The sequence below is a fragment of the Schistocerca serialis genome, chromosome 2 (assembly GCF_023864345.2).
Source record: "Schistocerca serialis cubense isolate TAMUIC-IGC-003099 chromosome 2, iqSchSeri2.2, whole genome shotgun sequence".
Lineage (NCBI taxonomy): Eukaryota > Metazoa > Arthropoda > Insecta > Orthoptera > Acrididae > Schistocerca > Schistocerca serialis.
The window spans coordinates 365506894-365532565 of NC_064639.1; the positions used below are offsets into that span (position 1 = coordinate 365506894).

Below are 25672 nucleotides of genomic sequence, written 5' to 3' on the forward strand. Positions count from 1 at the left end.
TCGTACAGCAGAATTTGAGGAGGTGGTGATGGATCGTGTAGGACGAGATTCATCAGTAACCACCCGTCAACGTGCTCCTGAAATGCTCACTTCGAAAAATCCAGTGTGGAGCGTAGCTACTGGGCAGGCAGCAATTAACACCAGTGTTGTAGCCATCGTGTGCAAACACTGTGATGAATGAACTTGGATCCAGAGTACAGTTCTGTCTGAGGTTTATTTTTTAACGCATGCACTGAGACTGTCGTCGTCACTTCAGTTAGTTGGTATCAGTAACCCGCCTCCCCCAGCTCCATTCCTTAAAGAATCGAGATCCCGAGATCCCATGTATAAAACGTCAAACCTGCAGAATTAGCAGTATGTCGTACGATGATATAATTTTGCAGGTTCATGTGGATAATGTCTACAAAATGTGTTGCGAATGGAGTTAGTTAAGACATATTCAAGGATATTAGGCATACATAAGTGCTATACATTCTACAGAGTAACTGCTTTCACAAACTTCGATGATTTATAAGGTAAGTTATAACAGTCTACTTTACACTGAGGTGACAAAAAGCAATGGGAAAGCGATATGCCCATATGCGGATGGCGGTAGTATCGCGTACACATGGCATAAAGCGGCAGTGCATTGGCGGAGCTGTCATTTGTACTCAAGCGATGCACGTTGTGCGACCTGATTATGACCATACGACGGGAATTAACGGACTTTAAACGCGGTATCGTAGTTGGAGCTAGACTCATGTGACATTCCATTTAGGAAATCGGTAGGGAATTTAATATTCCGAGATACACAGTGTCAAGAGCGTGTCGAGAATACAAAACTTCAGGAATTACTTCTCACCACGGACAACGCAGTGCCCGACGGCTTTCACTTAACGACCGACCGCAATGGCGTTTGCGTAGAGTTTTCGGTGCGGACAAGTACCACTGCGTGAAACAACCGCAGAAATCAATGTGGGACGTAAGACGAACGTATTCGTTAGGACAGTGCGGCGAAATTTGGCGTTAATGGGCTGTGGCAGCTGACGACCGACCCGACTGCCTTTACTAACAGTAGGACTTCGCCTGCAGCACCTCTCCTTGGCGCGTGACCATATCCGTTGGACAATAGACGACTAGTAAACTATGGACTGGTAAGATTAGTCCAGATTTCACTTGGTAAGAGCTAATGGTAGGGTTCGACTGTGACGGACACCGCAGCAAGCCATGGACCCAAATTGTCAAATGGTTCAAATGGCTCTGAGCACTATGGGACTCAACTGTTGAGGTCGTAAGTCCCCTAGAACTTAGAACTACTTAAACCTAACTAACCTAAGGACAACACACACATCCATGCCCGAGGCAGGATTCGAACCTGCGACCGTAGGGGTCGCGCGGTTCCAGACTGTAGCGCCAGAACCGCTCGGCCACCAGCGGCCGGGCCCAAATTGTCAACAAGGCACTGTGCAAGCTGGTGGTGGTTCCATACAACGTGCACTGTGTTTATTTGGAATGGAGTGAGTCCTCCGGTCCAACTGAATCAATAATTGACAGGAAATGTTTGTGTTTGGCTGCTTGGAGACCATTTGCAGCCATTCATGGACTTCAGGTTTCTGTGTCACTAGGCCACAGTTGTTCGCGATTGGTTGGAAGAACATTCCGGACAATTCCAGCGAAAGATTTGATCACCGAGATTGCCCGATATGAATCCCAGTAAACATTTATATGTAATCGAGAGGTCAGTTCGTGCACAAAGTCCTGCACAGGTCAGTATTTCTTCAAATGGTTCAAATGGCTCTGAGCACTATGGGACTTAACATCTGAGGTCATCAGTCCCCCTACAACTTAGAGCTCCTTAAACCTAACCAACCTAAGGACATCACACACATCCATGCCCGAGGCAGGATTCGATCCTGCCACCGTAGCAGTATTTCTTGAAGGGACTTTGGGACTTCCAACGACTTGTTTAGTCCATGCCACGTCAAGTTTCTGCATTACGCCGGGCAAAAGGAGGTCTGACACGACATTATGAGGTATCGCATGACTTTTGTCACCCCAGTCTGTAACAGAGATTGCTGGTCGATTGCTGATAACTATTTCTCTGCAGACATAATTGCTGAAATGGTGAAGCGAGCCGTATTAACAATGATAGTTGCTGTATTCTGCGTACATTTTTACAATAGTAATGCATATATATTTACACTTTTGGCGTTCAAAGTGAAAGGGGATCATTGGATAACGGACTGTCAACTTGACGAACGATTCACGAAATTTAGCTGACAGTTTCTAAGGCCGCTAATATAAGGACACAAAATTCTCTACAGTACGTAGCACACAAAATTTGTCTCACGGTGCCAAGTAATTTAATAGTGTTCGAAAACTTTAAATATTCAAAATAACATACACAGTATGTTGGAAATGAACAATGAGGTTTTAATAGCATAAAAAAATTGTCCTCATATGACGTCACATGTCAGTCAAAATGGCCATCAAATCAGAAAAGTTTTTTCACGACGGACTTCAAGAAAAATAATTGTTCTTGCTTAACTGGCCGATTTACATGAATGAGGTATACCTTTATACAGTAGGTTATATCCTCTAAAATGAAATAAAATTAGGAAATTTTGACCTTTCGATTAGTCCGCAGCTCGTGGTCGTGCGTTAGCGTTCTCGCTTCCCACGCCCGGGTTCCCGGGTTCGATTCCCGGCGCGGTCAGGGATTTTCTCTGCCTCGTGATGACTGGGTGTTGTGTGATGGAAATGAAATGAGCGTTTGGCGTCATTGGCCGGGAGGCCCCTCGCGGGGCAGGTCCGGCCGCCATATCGCAGGTCTTATTACATTCGGCGCCACATTGGGCGACCTGCACGCCGGATGGGGATGAAATGATGATGAACACAACACAACACCCAGTCCCTGAGCGGAGAAAATCTCCGACCCAGCCGGGAATCGAACCCGGGCCCAGAGGACGGCAATCCGTCACGCTGACCACTCAGCTACTGGGGCGGACGGTGTTGTGTGATGTCCTTAGGTTAGTTAGGTTTAAGTAGTTCTAAGTTCCACGGGACTGATGACCATAAATGTTAAGTCCCATAGTGCTCAGAGCCACCTTTCGATTACTGATTCATCACAATATTGAACAACATTTTCTGTAAAGTGTCCAGTATTTCACGACCTTGAAGCCTAAAAGAACAGATTGTAACTCAGATGGCTTGAAACGTTTTAAAATATGACGCAGTGAGTACCGGTATGGACTTCGATGGGCGTGCAGAGGACTTCGAACGTAAGACGGAGGTACAGTTCGGTCCGTGACAGCTTCATTACCTGCGAAATTTCGTCCATAGGGCGGCGCTGAAAAGTTCTTAATCCGGTTATTTCAAGATAGACCATTGGTGTCAAGTGTGGTGCGCGGGACCAAAGCCGTAAAACTGCTTTGAAGCCGGTCTGCGTGAATTCCCAGAAGGAGGTACAAACGAGAACAAGCTGCGTTCAAATTACAAGATGCATTGCGGCAGAAACAACATTTTACATCAACACTCATATTCCTCACGCCACTGTACAGCGCATGATGAAGGGTACATCATATATTATTATCAATTTCCTTTCCTATTCCATTCGCGTACTGAGCGAGGGAAACATGACTGTATCTCTCTGCACGTACCCTAATCTTTCTCGTTCTCTTCATCTCTTCTCGATGTATACGATGGTGGCAGCATAATCGTTGCAAATCCTTCTTCAAACACGGGATCTCTAAAGTTGCTTAACACGGCTTCGCGAAAACAACGTTATGTTCCTTCCCCCTTGAGTTCTGCGAATGTCTCTACCTCCTTAAGAGCTATACCGACATCCTACAACCAAATTCTGCTATCATGACTACTTGATAAGCACTCCAAATGCTGTTACTGTACTCCGGGGTGTTCGCACTTGTATGAGATTTTCTTTATAAATGCGCCGCACTTTCCCGTAATCCGATAAACATCAATAAATCTAAATCGTCCATTTGTCTTTCCCTAAATGTTTAAACGGTTTGACACCCTTCATGTGTTCGCCACTAGTCTTTGCATAGGACCCTCTCTTTCCTTATCATTGTTTTCTTTCATGTAATATATTCTTTAAGTCATGCTGCACAGCTTTGATAAAACACCTTTTGATGTAAAAAAACCACCTGCTGCTACTTTTTTTTATTATTCTACAACAAGTGTCAACATTAAAGCCGTCGTCAGACAAATTTATTAAAAAAGCTACTATATACCACATGTCCACAATTTCAAAACGTATTAACTTTGTCTTTAGTACTGTGAATCTACGTAGCGTTGAGTAGGTCACGACATTGTCAGTCTTAGAAGAAAAGTCCTCATGGGCTTGACAGTGTCGTGCCATACTTCAATGAAGCCTAAATTCGCGGTGCTAACTAGATATTAAATATGTTTTAAAATTGCAGTTAACGTCTGTCAAACGATGACTGATGTCTCAACTAATTGCAAAATAACAAAACATTTTAGCAGCCTGTGGTGGTTTTACATCGAACAGATATTTTATTTATTCAAATTTAAACAGAAGAACTAATCATTACACCAAATGGCAATTTTATTCACAACTTTTCTGTAGTTATTTAAGATTGCCCAACGTCAAACAATATCAGTAGCCAACATTACAACGGTGTTGCTGGTCCTATGCGATAAATCATATATGTGTATGAAGACGTACCGACGTTTGGTTGAAGCAACGGATTCACACGGAAAAGCTGGTTTCGCAGCGAATACCACAGGTATAAATTAAAAGACTCCGAGGTTCTAGCTATGGAATCACCGTCCAACTCATGACGATTCATGCACGGAGCATGTCGTGACAAATGGTTATTTATGTATTTACTGGATTCAATCCCGAATCTGTCACTTTCAGAAAGCAGTCGTCCTAAGTAATAATTCCGCGCACCCGAGGCTCCAGGACCGATTACAGCTGTCAGTGCCACTGATGTTCCTTTGTCTCTGGGGCAACGGCTCTCCATAAAATTTTTATCCGCCCTTTACACCCCCTCCTTCTGCATTGGCGCTGTTCCTACATATCGCTTGGAAATTTATCTGGTTGTAGGGTCCAGAAGTAATGGTGAAGTATGAGAGATATCTCAATGATCATGGAAGTTTGATAGGGTTTTGCTCAGATGACATAGCGGATTAGGGTGACGGCTGGAGATAAGCAGGAGATCAGAGTTCGAACACCTGTCTGCCATAAATTGTCATTCGTCAGGACATATTCAGTATACATTATTTTAATTTAATTTCAGTGAACTTAATTAGTATGTAAGCGTTCACGCAATGGGTCCGAAACTGCCGCGCTTTATCGTTGACAACTACGCCCCTATATGAACTTAAAGAGAAAGATTGTACGTAAGTCGAGCTACCTCAGTGGTTACGTTAAGATGATGATGATGTGTACGTTTGATAATAATGTTTCCTATTTCTCGTAGCTTTAGGTCGTGTCCTACAAATGCACTCTGTCTTGAAAAAATGTGAAGTAAACGGTATAGCTGTTAATTCAATGTGTTACATGTTTTACTAAACCGCATAAAGTAAGTATCTTTATATCTTCTCTAAACACACTAAAATTTGTAATGTAGTTATTTTTTGAGCTTATATACACTCCTGGAAATGGAAAAAAGAACACATTGACACCGGTGTGTCAGACCCACCATACTTGCTCCGGACACTGCGAGAGGGCTGTACAAGCAATGATCACACGCACGGCACAGCGGACACAACAGGAACCGCGGTGTTGGCCGTCGAATGGCGCTAGCTGCGCAGCATTTGTGCACCGCCGCCGTCAGTGTCAGCCAGTTTGCCGTGGCATACGGAGCTCCATCGCAGTCTTTAACACTGGTAGCATGCCGCGACAGCGTGGACGTGAACCGTATGTGCAGTTGACGGACTTTGAGCGAGGGCGTATAGTGGGCATGCGGGAGGCCGGGTGGACGTACCGCTGAATTGCTCAACACGTGGGGCGTGAGGTCTCCACAGTACATCGATGTTGTCGCCAGTGGTCGGCGGAAGGTGCACGTGCCCGTCGACCTGGGACCGGACCGCAGCGATGCACGGATGCACGCCAAGACCGTAGGATTCTACGCAGTGCCGTAGGGGACCGCACCGCCACTTCCCAGCAAATTAGGGACACTGTTGCTCCTGGGATATCGGCAAGGACCATTCGCAACCGTCTCCATGAAGCTGGGCTACGGTCCCGCACACCGTTAGGCCGTCTTCCGCTCACGCCCCAACATCGTGCAGCCCGCCTCCAGTGGTGTCGCGACAGGCCTGAATGGTGGGACGAATGGAGACGTGTCGTCTTCAGCGATGAGAGTCGCTTCTGCCTTGGTGCCAATGATGGTCGTATGCGTGTTTGGCGCCGTGCAGGTGAGCGCCACAATCAGGACTGCATACTACCGAGGCACACAGGGCCAACACCCGGCACCATGGTGTGGATAGCGATCTCCTACACTGGCCGTACACCACTGGTGATCGTCGAGGGGACACTGAATAGTGCACGGTACATCCAAACCGTCATCGAACCCATTGTTCTACCATTCCTAGACCGGCAAGGGAACTTGCTGTTCCAACAGGACAATGCACGTCCGCATGTATCCCGTGCCACCCAACGTGCTCTAGAAGGTATAAGTCAACTACCCTGGCCAGCAAGATCTCCGGATCTGTCCCCCATTGAGCATGTTTGGGACTGGATGAAGCGTCGTCTCACGCGGTCTGCACGTCCAGCACGAACGCTGGTCCAACTGAGGCGCCAGGTGGAAATGGCATGGCAAGCCGTTCCACGGGACTACATCCAGCATCTCTACGATCGTCTCCATGGGAGAATAGCAGCCTGCATTGCTGCGAAAGGTGGATATACACTGTACTAGTGCCGACATTGTGCATGCTCTGTTGCCTGTGTCTATGTGCCTGTGGTTCTGTCAGTGTGATCATGTGATGTATCTGACCCCAGGAATGTGTCAATAAAGTTTCCCCTTCCTGGGACAATGAATTCACGGTGTTCTTATTTCAATTTCCAGGAGTGTACATTCTCAAAATGTAATATCAAGCACTATTCACATATCAGGAACTTCCTATGAATACCTGGCTGTGTCATTACTTAGAGTGCAGGGAAGAAAGCCAGCCTTCCATACTAGTCTAGCTGTGAGAAACAACCCTTTCAATTTCACCCTCCCCTCGTCTCCCTCCCTCCCACCTGTGAAAGCTGTCACGCTAACCTCAGCAGTCTTGCTGCCATTTCCGTTGGGGTCAGTCTGTAGCAACGATGCGGCGTTCATACTCAGAGGCGAATTTTGTTAAGGTTGGTGAACACTTGAATCTACATTACATGCATACTCTAAAAATCAGACTTAAGTGCCCGGCAGAGGGTTCATCGAACCACCTTCACAATAATTCTCTACTATTCGTATATCGAACAGTGCGCAGACAAAAACGAACACCTATATCTTTCCGGGCGAGCTCTGATTTTCCTTCTTTTATTACGATGATCGTTTGTCCCTATGTAGATCGGCGCCAACAAAATATATTTCGCATTCTGAGGAGAAAGTTGGGGATTGAAATTTCGTGGGAAGATTCCGCCGTAACGAAAAACGCCTTTTTTTAAAATGATGTCCACCCCATATCCTGTACCGTGTCAGTAACACATCGTTATGAGACGACCAAAAAAATAAAAATACTAAAATTAAAAGATGGAATAACTGCGTTCAAGAACATCTGGTAACATGCTCTCTCAATAAACCTTTCTAAAAGAAAAACTTCTGGTAAGAACCTAAAATTATACAACAGAGATATGTGGCTAGTAGACTGCTGAGTAATCTGATGGGTTAATAAACTTAATTACACTAAAATCTACCAATAATTTGGAGACGAATTTAAATGACACACAAGACCTTACAACTTTTTCCAACATTTAGACTATTTGACCAAAGGTATCCGGACACTTATTAGTAGCCATTAATACGGGGTGTTTTCACCTTTGGCCCTTTTGACGACTTGAACCCTACTGGGGACACTTTAAATGACGTGTCTGAATATCTGCGGAACAGCGGCAGCCCATTCTTCCTGAACAGCCGAAACTGGAAGTGGTAGTGATGTCGGACGCTGGAGTATGGAGCAAAGTCGACGTTCTAACGCATACCTAAGGTATTCCATTGGGTTCAGGTCGGGTCTCGGATCAGGCCAGTCCATTACAAGAATGTTAATGTCCACAAACCTTTGACTTACAAATACCGCGTTATGGCCGCGCGGGGTAGCCGTGCGGTCTCGGAGGTTCGAGTCCTCCCTCGGGCATGGGTGTGTGTGTGTTGTCCTTAGCGTAAGTTAGTTTAAGTTAGATTAAGTAGTGTGTAAGTCTAGCGACCGGCAACGGCCTTGCCGCAGTGGATACACCGGTTCCCGTCAGGTCACCGAAGTTAAGCGCTGTCGGACGTTGCCGGCACTTGGATGGGTGACCATCCGGGCCGCCATGCGCTGTTGCCATTTTTTCGGGGTGCACTCAGCCTCGTGATGCCAATTGAGGAGCTATTCGACCGAATAACAGCGGCTGCGGTCAAAGAAAACCATCGTAACGACCGGGAGAGCGGTGTACTGATCCCACGCCCCTCCTATTCGCATCCTTAGCTGAGTCCCGATGGGGGACTTGTGGCCTGAAGACGGAGTGCTAAGTCTAGGGACCGACGACCTCAGCAATTTGGTCCCATAGGAAGGTACCACCACCACCGTTTTATGACAAGGTGCAACGTCGTGGTGATACAAATAATCATCGACTCCGAGCTGTTCCTCGGCCGTATGCAGTGCAAAATGCTGTAAGATATAGTCGTATTCTTTCCAATTAGCGACTTCTTAAGTCGCTTAACATTTACTACGGAAATTGCAAGCTGAACTGCTGGTAGCACATTGGTACTAATGAGTGATTTCTTCCGCTGATCCAACGTTATTTTTTACAATCAACCTCGACGGTTCCAGACCGTCAGTATATTAGGCCTGCCTGTTCTTGGTTTAGCAGTAGTTGTTCCTCCGCGTTTCCACTTCTAACTCACATCGGCAACAGCCGACTTGGGCAGCTCTGAAAGGGTTAAAATGTCCCTGACGGATCCGATACTCTGGCGACATCCAGTGAATAGTCCACGTTCGAAGGCACGAAGTTCTTCCTACCGACGCATTCTGCTGTTACTGCTTCTCTACTGACAGAATTCTCCTCGCCCCCTTGTGTACTATGCGGGTTCGCCTCTCGGTCACGAGTGTCGGTGTCAGTGTCTGTTACTCGCACGAGTGATGTAGAGCAAGAATAATGTAAGGTCTAAATACGAATAGGAAGAAGGTAAAAATAAATCATTGTTGGCTCATAATGGACGCATACTGTTCTCCATGTTAGCCTTGGGAGAAACCTGTTTCGCAAAAGAGTAATGCACACTGAAAATGCCTCCAGTTCCCACCCAAAATTGAAGACAGTCTGCCAACCAATCCCACAGATTCCTTCAGCAGGGGTTATGGAGTGCAGGATTTTAAGATCTTCTGCACTGCAAATGGGACTCTACAAGTGTTTCGTCGTACCTGTACATCATATTGTAATAAAACTCCAGCTGCCGGTCTGGGGCAGATTAATGTTTGCTCAAGATCTGTCTGAATGTGCGTGAAGAGTAAATGCCTGAAGTACACGAATTCCTAAATTACACAACGTACGCTACACGTCCAATCTGAAAAATAAAAAGTGTATACTTGTGATCCTATGAGACTGGTCTGATCTCCGCCAGTAGTGACTTCTACGAGGTGCGACAATAAAGATGTGGCAACCCTGCAGGCTTGTGTAGGTACAATATCTTTGACCTTGGTCTATAAGCTGCTTCTAGTCCAAACGGCACATCGATGCAACTGCTCAGTCGTGAGTTCTGCTGTAATAATTAACACATGTTTGTGTCTCTCGTCACGGAAATGGAACCGCATAATATTGCGCAACGGTATGCCATTTCTTTTTCGTTAAATTCGGTGAAAATGCGACGACAACTTACAGTAAGCTTCAGAAGGCTTTTGGAGAGGAGGTTATGTCAATAGCTCAAGCATTTCGTTGGCATAAAATGTTTAGTAAAGGCAGAACGAATGTTGAAGATGAAGACCGCAGTGGACGACCACGCATGCTTGTGTGCTTCTTTGATTCCAAGGGAATTGTTCATAAGGAGTGGGTGCCTCCTGGACAAACAGTTAACCAATATTACTGCAAAGAAATTTTAGAAAGACTGCGTAAAAAGAGTTCCTCGTGTCTGTGCCAACACTGCTGATAATTGGATTCTGCATCACGATAATGCGCCATCCCATACTGCTCTGTTAGAACAGCAATTTTTAACCTCAAAACAAATTTCAGTACTACCACAGCCACCTTATTCACCAGATATCGCTCTGTGCGACTTTTTTCTATTTCCAAGAGTCAAAACAGCGGTCAAGGGACACCATTTTCAAACAACACAAGATGTCCAAAAACCTGTGACGAGGGTCTTGGTGGATATGACAAGATCAGTTCCAGAAATGTTACCATCAATGGCAGAAGCGCTGGAAAAAGTGTGTGCAATCAGAAGGTAACTACTTTGAAGGAGACAACACTAAACTTGACTAAAACGGTAAGCAAAAATTTTTTTCCACATCAGTCGCATTACTTTATTGTCGCATCTCGTACGTCTGCTTATGATCCTCCGTTCGTGATAAAGAGTTTCGTTTGTTCGCAAAGAAATCACGAACTCAGTCATACAACTGGCTAATGCTCTACAAAACCAACTTTCGTCTCGTCTCGTAATTTGTATCAAGCTGAGACCGAAGCTAGCCTGAAGTCGAGAATCACGTATTCTGTCACGTTACACCACTGTGTACCTTTTACGATATCACGCGCGATGGGCACTGGGCGGGCTTCACACCATCGATGTTTTCGAGATTCCGTACTGGCTGACAAGGAGAAGGCCGTTTAGCACAATCTTGGACACATTCGATGAACAGCGGTGATCTGCGACCGCAACAGATCAGACACACCGAGAGGGTCTCCTACTCTGGGGTAAGCAACTTGCATATTATTAGAAATCGAGGGCGCAAATTCCACAAAATAAGAAATCACTAATGCCGGGAGAGATCAGCAAACGGAAGAGTGATTCAATGTGCAACAAAAGATCAATATCGTGAGCACAACGAACTCTGAAGGAGAAGCAGTTCAACAGCTATGCAATCGTCGTACGGAATTCATTAGAGTATCAGAAAAAGGCCAGAAACACAATCGACAGAAAATTTCAAGCTGTGTCTCAGTGAGAACTGATCTTCGTTTATTGAGACGCAGTAAGAAAGTTTGACATTTAATTACGTACATAGTTTTACAGTCCCTCTCAGAGAGGTTGCAAACGAATCCGCTGATGGATGTTGACTGTGGAATGGCGCCAGTCAGTGTTTTATTAAGTAACTACTTCAATGTGTCCTTTTTTTCAGAGATCCAAGATCTCCTTTATAAAAATCAAAATAAATTTCGCAAACAACGATATAGGAAACTGATCACTCCATTCATCCACAAGAGACGGCAGAACGCGACAGCCATTACCATTAAGGTCGATACAGTGTTCCTAGACTACCGTAAGCCTTTGGATTCAATTCCGCATTGTAGTAGACATAATAAGACCTCACGAAATATAGAGCAAGATTTATAGTTATGCTTTGTAGCCAACAGAGAAATAAATCGTCAAATGGAAAGCGACTTCCTGCGTACCCGAGTTCAGTTACTGTAAGCGATGTATAAAAATAAGTAGTAAATAACTTAATAATGTCCTTGAAGCTGTCCTCGGATGATAATTATGTACACAGCGAACTCGCGACGCCAGAGACTTATAGGGAAATGCAGGAAAACGTGCAGAGGATCGACGCTTGGTCCAGGGAGTGGCTGTTGCCGCCAACGTAAACAAATGCACGTATTACACAGGCATAGGTAGAAAGACCCATTACTCTTCAATTACACGACTCTTAATCAGTCACTAGAAATAGTCGCAACCTTTAAATTACGAATAGTATTCGTAACATAGCAGCTTAAAGTGGATCGGACACTTACTACTAAGAAGGAAGATGCCAGACAGATTCACTGGAAAAGTTTCCTGCGGGAATGTAATTCACTATCGAAAGAGTCTATCCTCAAAACGCAAGCCGAACCGAGTCTTGAGTACTGCTCTGCAGTATGGAACCCTGAACTGTTAGAATTAATAGAGGATACAGAATGTACAAAGATGAGCAGCATAATCCCCCCACCCCGCTCCACACAACACATTTTGTACTGGTTACTTACAATTGAAGTGCAGCTACTCACAGAGGTGCAGTGTGGGCTCTAATTATCGTATGGCAGTGAAACTTGATAGATATGCTAATGTGTTAATGTGGAAACGAGTTACGCTGGAAAAAAAATAGTTCCAATTTTGGCCACCAGGTGCAAATCTGGCGCTGGGAATACAAGAAATGCGTATAAAAATGTTCCCATATGCAGTAGATGAGGAACGGGAAGTGGGCAGGAAATATCAGACAAGTGAGAAAGATATAATGTTGATTTTATTATTAACCGCCGTATGCACAGTTTGTTCGATAAGACCGCCGCAGACGTCGACGAGATTCTTACCGCCTAAAACGACATGACCAACAGTTGCTCGCTGCAGTTCCAATGGAATCTCAGCAACTTGTTCTCGTATACCGGCCTTCAGATCAGGTAGAGACGGAACGAGTTCCTGGTAAACGCGTTCTTTTGCGTATCTCCAGAGCGAAAAGTAACACGGGTAAAGATCAGGTGATCTTGCTGGCCTTGCATCTGCAAAATCTCTGGAGATAAAACGTTCGTGGAAGGTTGCATGAAGCAGATCCTTTACTGGGCGAGCAATATGAGGTGTAGCCTCATATTGCATGAAAACAGTGGTTTACACACACCCGCGCTCTTCCAAACCAGGAATCACACGCTGTACCAGCAGGACTGGATAACGTGTATTCTCTTCAAAGAAGAACGGACGGAGAATAAAGATGCTTGTGCATCCACACTACAGTCACATGCGGCGAGTGCAGTACTGTTCGTGCACAATACGCATTTTAACAGGACCCAAAATTTGTCAGTTCCGTGTATTCACTGCACCCTGCAGTGACAGCCGTGTCTCGTCACTCCATACAATAGTGCCCGGTCACATGTCATCAACTTAGAGGTCTGCCACAAAACGAAGAGCACATTGTGAACGTTGCTGCAGATCATGAGGTTTCAGTTGCTGCAACATCTGGATCTTGAAAGTGTACCAGCATAATATAGACCGCAAAACATTCCGTGTTGTTGATCACAGGACGGGCAATTCTCATGATACTGCACAGGCACTAGCACAACCCGGAGCACGTGCTGCATGGTCCGTTACAGCAATAGCAGCCTCGTCAATAACTTCCACCGGGATGAGACGTCTTTTTCTTCCAAGTGTCACACCATGGTCAGGTGCGTTTTCTCATTTCATTATAATCTTCTTTAAACTATTTAAAGTCTCAGACATTTCAGTCGGCGATACTCTCTCAAAGGAGCACTGTAATTGCTGGCTTTCGTGTAGAACGGTTTCCTCGACAGCCACACTGTTCATTCACGTTATAGCATGTCAAATGATAACATGGTTCTCATACCGCAGAGCGCGAGTTCGATTCCTGTAGGCCAAAATATGAACTAATTTTTTGTTTCAGCGTAAATCGGTTACACGTTAAGGCATTAGCATAGCAGCGTAAATCGGTTCGGCATTAACGCATTAGCATAGCTCCCAAGTCTGCCATACGATAAATACAGCCCACTCTGGACCTCTGCGAGTAGCTGCAGCCGGCCGAAGTGGCCGTGCGGTTAAAGGCGCTGCAGTCTGGAACCGCAAGACCGCTACGGTCGCAGGTTCGAATCCTGCCTCGGGCATGGATGTTTGTGATGTCCTTAGGTTAGTTAGGTTTAACTAGTTCTAAGTTCTAGGGGACTAATGACCTCAGCAGTTGAGTCCCATAGTGCTCAGAGCATTTTTGAGTAGCTGCACTTTAATTGTAACCAGCCAGTACTTTAATATACGACTTTCGTCCACAGTTCCATGATTAACATCTGTGCGGCGCCTCGCCTGTCCAACCAGCTGCGGACTAGAGAGGGAAGTTCCTTCGTCTAACGGGGTTTGAACTGCTTATAGGCTACTTGAGGAGCAATGGCTTCCCACGGCTTAAGGAACTCGACCTTGGAGGCTGCCCCTTGGCTGAGAGCCAAGAGACAGAAATTAGAGTTTAAAGTTCCATCAAAGTCAAGGCCACCAGAAACGAAGCGCCGGCTCAGCTGCACGAGAATAAACAAGCATGTCAGATGTGGCCGAGCTGTGGAGGAACCGCGGTATTCGCCTCTGGTGTTTCCGTGAACCGCGAAAAACGTGTATCAACGTGACTGCAGGTGGATTCACACTTGACGGAACGTCACAGTCATGTCCGTCACGTCAAAAGATTCTCCTCTGTAGTTCCAATGGTGGCAGTCAAACACGCCGTCAACGGAACGTCATCGATACGTAACGTCACGTCACGTCAAGGTTTCTCGGGAAGAATGTTACCACGAGCCCTAGTGTAACCTACTTGGCCAGCAACTGTTATATTAAATAAAATGTGTGAACTAATACGAAAGTATTCCCCACTGACTGATACTGCGAAAAGATCTTAATATGTACTGTAAGATAATACTAAGTATTTTATTTTATACGCTGCAGGAATACATTGCAAAATAAACGATAGATATCTTGTTCAATGTGCTTTTCTCACGATTTCTACAGTAGAATAACGACAAGAAAAACCGGGAGTAAAGCTGATGAGGCATGCAGAAGTTTAGCATAAAATCCGTAATAAATTAACGAGGAACAGCAGGCAGCAGACATATATGTAAACTTAGTTCAAGTACACCAAAACGGTCCATCTAGACATACCATAGCCACACCATCAGCTTCTGTCGCAGTGATATCGGACACCTAAATCTTTAAATTCTCTTAGTAATTTGTATTTTTATCTTGCTTAACAGGTCAAAAAAATTGTTGTTGAGACATTCTGAAATATTTATAGAACGATGACTCCTCCTCTTCCAGCTTCTTGTAAAGAGTGTGGATCTCCTCTTCACAGTTTCGTTTTTTTAACATTTTTCGAACCCATGCTCTTTTTTTCTCTCTCTTCGTCATTATGAAGTGGAACAGCAATAATCGAAAACTGCTTTTAACCAAATTTAGGCGTTTTATGACGATATACCATGAACTACGAAAGAGCGCCTCTGTTGAGTGTTTTTTAACCAACTGTAATGTCACGACGTTCTTTCGATGTTGACGTGCCGTCTAGTGCGAATGCCCAAGAATTTTCCTGACGGTCGACGTTGAAAAACGTGACGGTTACGCGACGGCGACATTTCGGCAAGTGTGAATCCACCTTAAAGCGGAGCTGTGAGTCACGATTCTCCCGAATTCGGGTACAGTAGCGTACAGTACAGTATCACTGTGTCATTCCTTCCGCTGATATTATGCGATTGTTTACAAGCGCCGTCTGCAATGCTCGACTGGTCCCTGTCCGTCAGTACACGAGATCTGCCTAGTCCTGGTTAAACTGTGGTTGTTCCTTCGCGTTTCCACTTCACAATCACATCTTCAAGTGTTGAAATTGGATGGATTTGTTACTTTGACATCCAATGAACAGTCCGTATTCAAATACGCTGAACTCTCCTGACCAACCCATTCTGTTGTCACTGCTTCTCTGCTGACAACACAATACTTCCCACCTTCTTTTACAAGTTTGTAAACGCTGACTGAGTTAAGTTCAGATACAGTGTTCTTGAGGGAAGTAGATAATGAAGATGTACTGGATTGTAGATATTTCGACATCATTAGTTTTCTTGGAGTTATGAGCCCTGCTAAACATCGGAACCACCATCTGACGATAGAGAAATGGCTCCGAAACTCTTCTTAAATAAAATACAATTAAGTTTATTGATTGTTTATGTTGTGTTTATATTTATATTTTAAAGAGCGCTTCTCTGTACGCACTAACCTTTAAGGGAGGTAGGACGTCAAAAGGGCCGAATTGCAGGAGATGCACCACAAGACATTTCAATTTATAGTGTCTATACTTTTGCAAATAAATTCATAAAACTTTGTCAGCATGACCAGGAAGGATTCAGAAATAAATGGTTCAAATGGCTCTGAGCACTATGGAACTTAACATCTGTGGTCATCAGTCCCCTAGAACTTAGAACTACTTAAACCTAACTAACCTAAGGACATCACACACATCAATGCCCAAGGCAGGATTCGAACCTGCGACCGTAGCAGTCCCGCGGTTCCCGACTGAGCGCCTGAACCGCTAGACCACCGAGGCCGGCGAAGGATTCAGAATTCACACTCATAGCAGTGGAAGTTCTAAAACATAACGAAGTAATTTTCTTTTACGTGTGAAATTTCATAATTTTTGAGCTTGCTAATGGCAGCATTTGTTGCTATAGGTACACTTTTCTTCATAAGTAAGAGAGATTCTTCGATGAATTTTGCACAGCATACAAACCATACTTAAAGGTGTATAAACTCTAGAATTTTCCAAATCTATTAAAAACTGTGGTAAAAATTGAGGTAATTAACTATAAAATTTGTGTTTTTTCTAAACATGAAATTTAAAATAAACAGTTCATTCGTTTTTTTCATAAATTATATAAATTCTAGAGTTTCATACACCTTTCATTATGGTATGTATGCTGTGAAAAATTCATCGAAGAATCACTCTAACTTATGAAGAAAAGTGTACCTATAGCAACAAATGCACCCATTAGTAAGTGAAAAAAATGATTAAATTTCGCACGTAAAAAAGTTTATTTTGCTATGTTTTCGAACTTCCACTGCAATCTGCAATGGGTGTGAATCCTGAATCCTTTCTGGTGCTGCTGACAAAGTTTTATGAATTTATTTGTAAAAGTATAGACACTGGAAATTAAAATGTCCTGAGATGCCTCTCCTGCTCCAAGTCGGCCCGTTTGACCTCGTACCCCCCCCCCCCCCCCCCCTTAAGTGTAATCGACATTTTTAGTAACCTAGAGAACACAGTATCTAAAAAAGAAAGAATCAAAAACATATGTATTACAATAGTTATACTTGCAACACACTATACTGCCGTTCATGACAAGACAGTCATTGTAAATCGCTTATCTGGGACTATAACGGAACTGCTTAACCCATGGTATGCCCCTATCCGCTATCACAATCTGCACATGGCTAGAACCACTTTCCATTCAGATGTGATAGATGTCTGCATGCATTTTGATCCATCCTTCGTGTGTCATGGGGCAGTAATCTGATCTCACAACACGGCCTGTAACTTATACGAAAGATGGTTGGGTGGGTTGAAATCAGATCTCTGGGCCGCCATTCGATTTGCCTCGGCCCGCTTCCCCTAAACATAGAGCGTCCGTTTTAAGAAAGAGATTGCTCTCTTGTTGATTGTGTTAAAAGAAGGTTGCAGGGCGTAGCCAGTACATGAGCAGCAGATAATTCTTCAATATTCTCTGAAATACTGTACAAATTACTGAGCGTTTTTTTTTTTTTTTTACTGTGGAACAACCCATTGAAGACAACAGACAAAAAGCCCACACACTAATCTCAGCTTTATGATTCTACTACCGCACCAATGTTTGATGCCGCACACACAAATAAGTGATAATGAAATAAGCAATTTTGATACTGAAATAATAAAGATTACTAAAAGCGAAGAAGGTACAAGGTCACCACATGATTCCTATTAGAATTTACATCGAATACACTGCGCTAATAGCTACTTTTCTAGCGCGCACTTACCTACAGCCCATCATGCAACGAAAAGTCCTGCAGGACTAAAAAGAACTTCTGGGTACAAGACTAATAAAAGAACGTACGCAGAGATGGGATATTTTCAACTATCCCGAGTTGTAAGCTTTTCTATGAAATTTCTGGAGAACTGCAGAAAGGCAGTAACTTCCTGTCACGATCGGTCGCTGATGACCCCGCAGTTGAGCGCCCCACAAACCAAAGATCATCATCATCATCATCCTGTCACGATAATTCGGTGCGGAGTCCCCTGGCTATTTTCGGGTAGGTCCAACAGTTCTCCAGAAATTTTATATAACAACGGATGCACAAAATTGCATACCAGAATCACTAAAATCCGTCTGTTTCGGATTCCAGAACAAATGCTAAACTCAAACATTTTGGTGTTCGTGGATGGAAAGAAGCTTCTCAAGGAATCGTACGAGTTCCAGATAAATACCATCTAGGTTTCGTTAAAACACGATGTAATGGGTGTAGGTGCGCAACCTACCGTCTCCCTTTACTTCTAAATGGCGTTCGTCACTTTCATTATCTCGACTGATAATCAAGATGCGATTATACAAAGTATACTCACGAATAAGTGACTGTCTTGAAGAATCTGCCACGAATAGAATCCGGTACGTTATACTTGACAGCGAGTGTTCAACAGTGTTTTTATCCTCTTATCAGAAACATACGCATTATACACAGTTCTGATTATATTACTTTTCGGAAAAATTGACCACTTCCCTGATGAAGTTCGTCTTCTGTACAGGAGACTAGACAAGGTCGGCATTGAAGCATATGATGAACAGTCTGGTCTTCTCCACAGTCACACTGAACACCATCTTGATCAGTATAGCCTCACATTGCCAAATTAACCTCTGACCTGATAACTTCAGATCTTAGTTTATTCACGATCGTCCAAATGGTTCAAATGGCTCAGAGCACTATGGGACTTAACATTTAAGGTCATCAGTCCCATAGACTTACAACTACTTAAACCTAACTAACCTAAGGACATCACACACATCCATGCCCGAAGCAGGATTCGAACCTGCTACCGTAGCAGCAGCGCAGATCCAGACTGAAACGCCTAGAACCGCTCGGCCACAGCGGCCGGCTGTACCTTTTATACTATAGGCTGCAGTGAATATACATAACTGCCGCTTCTCGTCGAGTCCCCGGTGCTCATATTAAACAAATAGTGTAAGCGGCGGTCATTAATAAGAATCAACCTTAGGCCTTTATCGCTTGTTTGACCTTTTCTGCCCACGTCACGTTTATAATCCATCACATACGGAAATGTTTCTGTACGTCTTTCTTGCACTCACAGCACCAGAGTTGCATCTGGTGACCAAAATTAGAAGTAATCTTTTCCAGGGTAAATCGGTTCCGAATTAGCGCATTAGCATATCTACCAAGTTTCGCTGCCATACGATAATTACAGTCCTATCTGGACCTCTGTGAGCAGCTGAACTTCAGTTATAATTCCCCGGTAAAGCCGTCTTCAATGATTTCTGTGTTACCGGTCGCCTATGAAATGGAATTTGTATCCATAATCTGCAACCACGGTAGAGGCTACCTCGCATTGTATAAAGTATTAAGGTTTCTTCTCGTTCCATTGACGTATCGAGCACGTGAAGAATGATTCTTGAAATCCCTCTTTGATGGCTATAGCCAGTCTAATCTTGTCTTCGCGGGCTCTACGGAAGCGATACGTAGGAGGTTCTTGAAACTTTGTAAGTAGGCTTTCATGGGATACTGGCGTCTGTTTTCAAGCAGTTCCCAATTCAAGTTTCTCAGCATTTCCTGACACATTCATATGGCCAAACAAACCGTCACCATTCGTGCTGGTTTTCGTTGAATACGTTGAATATCCTTTACTAGAGCATATCCGATCTGGGTTCCACACACCTGAGCAATATTCTACGCAGGGTTGCAAGAGTGTTAATAAGCAATCTCCTTTTTAGCATGACTGCATTTTTCCAATACACACCAAGTCTGCCACCTGTTTTACCTGAGATTAAGCCGATGGGATGATTCCTCTTCATATCACTGCAAATTGCTACTTCGAGGTATTTGTATGAGTTGAATAGTTCAAACCGCGTCTCACTGATATTTCAGTCACAGAAAAATACGTTTTTTAGTTTTTAGTTTTGTGACGTGCACAATTTTTCAGATCTGAACAATTAAAGCAAGTTGCTAATTTTTGCATCACTTTGAAAACTGACGAACTGAATGAGTACTTTAACACTTTTTCTTCATATAATATTTCGTTATAGGTAACAGCATCAACTGCAAAAAGGCTGACGTTACTGTTGACATTGTTAAGCGGTCATTGATACACAACGTGAACAGTAACGGCCCAAATATTTCACCAAGACACACGAAAATTTCTATTTCAGTCGATAATTCTCATTCCAAGATGACATGCTGCGTCCTGCCTACCGATAAATCCTCAATCCAGTCACAAATTTCGTTTGATGATAGCACTTTCGTTAATAAGCGCCAGTGTTTAGTAGGACAAATGCTTTCTGGAAGCCAAGAAATACAACATCCATCTGATTACCTTGATACAGGGGTTTCAGGATGTCTTGTGAGATGAGCACGAGTTGGATTTCTCATATCCGATGTTTTCGGAATGATGCGTATCTCAGTGTATGGTTAGATTGCAGGCATTACTTATAGTTCCTAACGACGTGTTCTAGTTTACTTCATGTTCTGTTGAAGCCGCACTCTGTGTCTATACTCTGCATACAACTGTAGTTGTGGTACACAGCGGAAAGTAGTAATTCTATTTGTACCACTTACTAAGGCTTCTTCAGGTTCCATTCAAGTATGGAGCGCGGGAAGAATGATTGCTTAAATGTCTCCCTACTCTATGTAGTTAATCTAATCGTGTCATCGCTATCTCTATGGGAGCGACACGTGTTGTTATAGAATATTGCTAGGGTCATAATTTAAAGTTGTTTCTCGAAGCTTTGTAAGTAGGCTTCCACAGTATAGCTGGAATCTATCCTCAAACGTCTTTCAGACCAGGTGTTTCAGTATCTACGAGGGCGTGCTGAAAAGTACCACCTCTCAGTTTTTTACTTGAAAACTCTTAAAGCTTTTTAAATAAAACAAACGCTATTAACATTCTACATCTTCACTCTACATCTTTATTCTTCATGTCCACATATTTGCAGCCTGACGCCGCTAGAGGGCTCCGAATTGTAGCATGTAGCATAGCGGTGTGTAATGTAACTTACCGGTGCGTGAGAAACAGCATGCTGTAATTGAGTTTAGAATTCGAAGATTTCGTCCGCACATGGAGCACCCTCTCCTTCTGCCTGACAATGCCAAACACGAACACTGCGACTTCTGCGACAACCGACGCCTTGGGTTCTCCGTCATCGATCATCCTCCGTACAGTCCCGACTTAGCCCCATTCAGCTTTTACCTGTTTGCAAAACTTAAAGAAGACTTTCGAGGACTTCACTTTGATACTGACGAAGAGGTGCACAAGCAGAGGTGAGGTTGTAGCTCTGTCAACGAAGTCAGACATTCTACAGTGACGGTACCAACAAACTGGTTTCTCGCTGGGAGAAATCTGTCCGCCGCTAGAATGCCTATGTTGAGAAATAAACATGCGGAAATGAAGATATAGAACGTCAATAACGTTTTTCTTATTTGAAAAGCTTTGAGAGTTTTCGTACGAAAAAAAAATCCTGAGGCATTACTTTTCAGCACGGCCTCGTACGTGACAGTCCCCCATGATTCGTCCGAACGTGTGACCATCGGTGTTGTTCTTATAAGTTCAGTATCCCTCCTTAGCCCTGTTTGGTGCGAGTTGCACACAACTGAGCAGTATTCTTGGGGTCAGTCGCACGAGTGTTTTGAAAGCAGTCTACTTTATAGGCTACAAATGAACCGAAGTCTGCCACCTACAGATTGTTACACCACAATGATTACAACTGTGGTTCACTGGTAATGTAGCCATAGGGTACTAAGTTGGTTCTTTTTGTGACGTACCCAATTTTACGTTTCTGAACTTTTAAAACAAGTTCTTAATCTCTGCACTTCTTTGAAATTTTACCATTATCTAACTGAAATTTTGTACACATTATTTCAGATGATACTTCAATACAGGAAACTGCATAACTTACAAAAAATTCTGTGGTTACTATTAATATTGACTACCTAGTCAGTAACGTACCCGTACAACATGCACAGCAATGGTTGCAACATACTAGCTGGAGACACGTCTGAATTTACTTCTAGATCTGTCGATATAATTCCCCATCCAAGATAACATGCCGCGTCTTCCCTGCCAAGAAATTCTTCATCCGGTCATAAATTACGTTTGATATCACCATCTCATCCTACTCTCTTTAATAAACCTTGGTTCCATGCGAAGTCAAAAGCTTTTCAGAAGACAGGAAATACTGCACCTATATGATTGCTTTGATCCATGGCTGTAACGATGCCAGTTTTAGAAAAGCACGAATTGTATTTCGCATGGCCGACGTTTTCGGAATCCACGCTGCTTATCTCAACAAATGGTAACATATCTGGTATTCCTGATAGCTTCTGGTGAGCTTTCCTGATTTCACTTCATCATAATTGAAGGCCAGTCAGCCGGCCGAAGTGGCCGTGCGGTTAAAGGCGCTGCAGTCTGGAACCGCAAGACCGCTACGGTCGCAGGTTCGAATCCTGCCTCGGGCATGGATGTTTGTGATGTCCTTAGGTTAGTTAGGTTTAACTAGTTCTAAGTTCTAGGGGACTAATGACCTCAGCAGTTGAGTCCCATAGTGCTCAGAGCCATTTGAACCATTTTTTTTGAAGGCCAGTCCCTTACTCTTAATGTTCTCTACATTGTCGATCCAAGGGAAGTGTCTCTCCCTAGCTTTTATCTTAACCAATATTTAACTCCCAATTGAACGTCGATCCAAACCCGCGGATGAAATGACCAAAGGGGTGCGCAACTACTGTCACGTCTCCTTTGACTACACACTGCTCTCGCCCTACGTATATTTCGATCGATGTGCCCCGGGACTTGCTGTTATGTCTCAAGTTTTGCTAGCAGAAGATGCGTCACTGCGACTGGACAAATAACTCGCTGTGGTCAATGCACGGCCTGATATTTCAGTTTTCACTCGCTGAAATCAGTGAGGGTTGGTGGTATACCGTTACTTTTAAGCCCAAATTGCAATACAAAATTAATCCTGGAGTCCGTTTCAGTGATACAGACGTCAGAGAAAACAGAGACAGTTCTAGGTTTAGAATAAATGCCTAAGTCCGCGGGTTAATTCACGAAGAACAAGTAGCGAAATCTTAAAAGTTCGACAGCGCTAAATTTTACTAGCGTTCACAGTGAAATCTAAAGCTCATTATCATCCAGATTATCGCAACTAATTCAGAACAAGTTCTTCACACAATTTAAATAAAAAAATTATGCAGTAAATGCATGGAAGTCCACGACTACTTAGTAACTGTTAAATAGGGATGAAGTTTGCGTGACAGTTTGCAGCAGAAACAAGACCATCTCACTCGACTTTTAGCTGACTTGTATCATAGCCCGCTACAGGACCGGCCAATGTTGGAGACGCCACAAGAAGTAAAGAAAATTATTCGTCGGACTACCACTAACTCACCTGGGCAGGACTTCGCAGGCAACGCCGAATTGAACTGCCGAGTAAACGTCTTGTTGGTCTCACGCGCGTCATTAATAGCTGCCTTTCGCTCGTCTACGTTCTGGTACTCATGGAAGGTAGCCAAAGTGGTCCCCATCCCCAAGGCTGGGAAGGACCTTTCACAGGCAGTCAACTATCGACCAATTAGTTTATTGCCGACAGTGGCTAAGGTGCTGGAACGTGTCTTTCTAGCCTCACCCACAGATCATCTAGTACAACATACCATCATTCGCCGGGAACAGTTGAGTTTTCAGGCAAGGCTATCTACAGAACTACAACTGCTCCGCGTAACGGAATCCATACAGGCCAACTTAAACGTTTCTAAATCAACGATTGGAGTATTTGTCGACATTGATACGGCTTATGACAGAGTACGGAGTCCCAAGTTGTTGGAACAGTTGGTGTTTAACATTCCTCTTGAAGACTGTTACGATAAACTAATAGTTAGCTACTTGCGTGACAGACTGCTGATTATTCAGATAGGTGGAAAGAAGTCTGCCCGAAGCGTCTTGCCGCCGACATTCCTGAAGGTTACGTTTTATCGCTGTTGTTGTTTAACATTTATATAAACGACCTGCCATTAGAACAACATGTATCGGAGAGCCTTTAAGCTGACGATACAGCGTTTCTCAACGCCGGGGCGCAATACTGCACAAAGGATTCGCCGAAAGCAGTGGCAGATTGACTTTTTGGAATTCTGGGTGGTGATGACCAAAATTACTGTTAACGCTGCGAAGACAGCAGCAGTGCTGTTTACGAAACGAGGCCTCTCCTGGAAATGCACTTAATTGTGAATGAAGTGCGGATCCCTTGGTCGACAACGACTACAATATCTAGGTTTGTGGATGGATGAAGGCCTGCTCTTCGTATAACACGTTCGGGAAAAGAAACAATCCACACTCAAGATGATCTGAGCTTTAGTGCCGCTTTTGCTCCGCAAGGATTTGAACCGGTCGACTAAGACTAGACTCTTTAAAGCGACTGTACAACCCATCCTGCTCTATGGAAGTGTCGCATGGTGGACAATGTGTCTAGTCTCAACACTGTACAGAATAAATGTTTAAAGTGGTGCTTGGGCCTTTCTTGGAGGGGTGAGAACATGACAGGTTCTCCAGTTGCTTCATGAACGATATCCCGTGGAAAAGGTATGGGAACATGAAACTACTATTTTCTCCCGGATCAACGACTTACGCCCTGCTGTCTGGCAATTGGGAACCGTGCATACTGCCAAACCAAGACCGTGGCACCGATATCTGGTCCCAAGACAACTAACTGTTAACTGTAAGGGATTTTTATATTATTGCAATGCTTGTAGCTTAGCTCTCCGAATACTATTCACACTATTGCAAACCCAGTACCCTTTACGCACATGACCGTTCCGAAGGCGAAACTGATCCGTCTTGTGTGCCCACTCTCCTCTGAAAGCGTAGAACCCGCGATTGGAAAAATACACTCCTGGAAATGGAAAAAAGAACACATTGACACCGGTGTGTCAGACCCACCATACTTGCTCCGGACACTGCGAGAGGGCTGTACAAGCAATGATCACACGCACGCCACAGCGGACACACCAGGAACCGCGGTGTTGGCCGTCGAATGGCGCTAGCTGCGCAGCATTTGTGCACCGCCGCCGTCAGTGTCAGCCAGTTTGCCGTGGCATACGGAGCTCCATCGCAGTCTTTAACACTGGTAGCATGCCGCGACAGCGTGGACGCGAACCGTATGTGCAGTTGACGGACTTTGAGCGAGGGCGTACAGTGGGCATGCGGGAGGCCGGGTGGACGTACCGCCGAATTGCTCAACACGTGGGGCGTGAGGTCTCCACAGTACATCGATGCTGTCGCCAGTGGTCGGTGGAAGGTGCACGTGCCCGTCGACCTGCGACCGGACCGCAGCGACGCACGGATGCACGCCAAGACCGTAGGATCCTACGCAGTGCCGTAGGGGACCGCACCGCCACTTCCCAGCAAATTAGGGACACTGTTGCTCCTGGGGTATCGGCGAGGACCATTCGCAACCGTCTCCATGAAGCTGGGCTACGGTCCCGCACACCGTTAGGCCGTCTTCCGCTCACGCCCCAACATCGTGCAGCCCGCCTCCAGTGGTGTCGCGACAGGCGTGAATGGAGGGACGAATGGAGACGTGTCGTCTTCA

General features: G+C 44.4%; 1 protein-coding gene and 1 pseudogene across 1 annotated transcript in view; one reads left to right on the top strand and one right to left on the bottom strand.

Moving 5' to 3' along the window:
- The window catches only part of LOC126457185 (lysophospholipid acyltransferase 6), a 147753-nt gene that overhangs the window by 67138 nt on the left and 54943 nt on the right, over positions 1-25672 (bottom strand). The gene's annotated exons all lie outside the window — the stretch shown is intronic.
- LOC126459705 (5S ribosomal RNA) lies at positions 8373-8490 on the top strand (annotated as a pseudogene).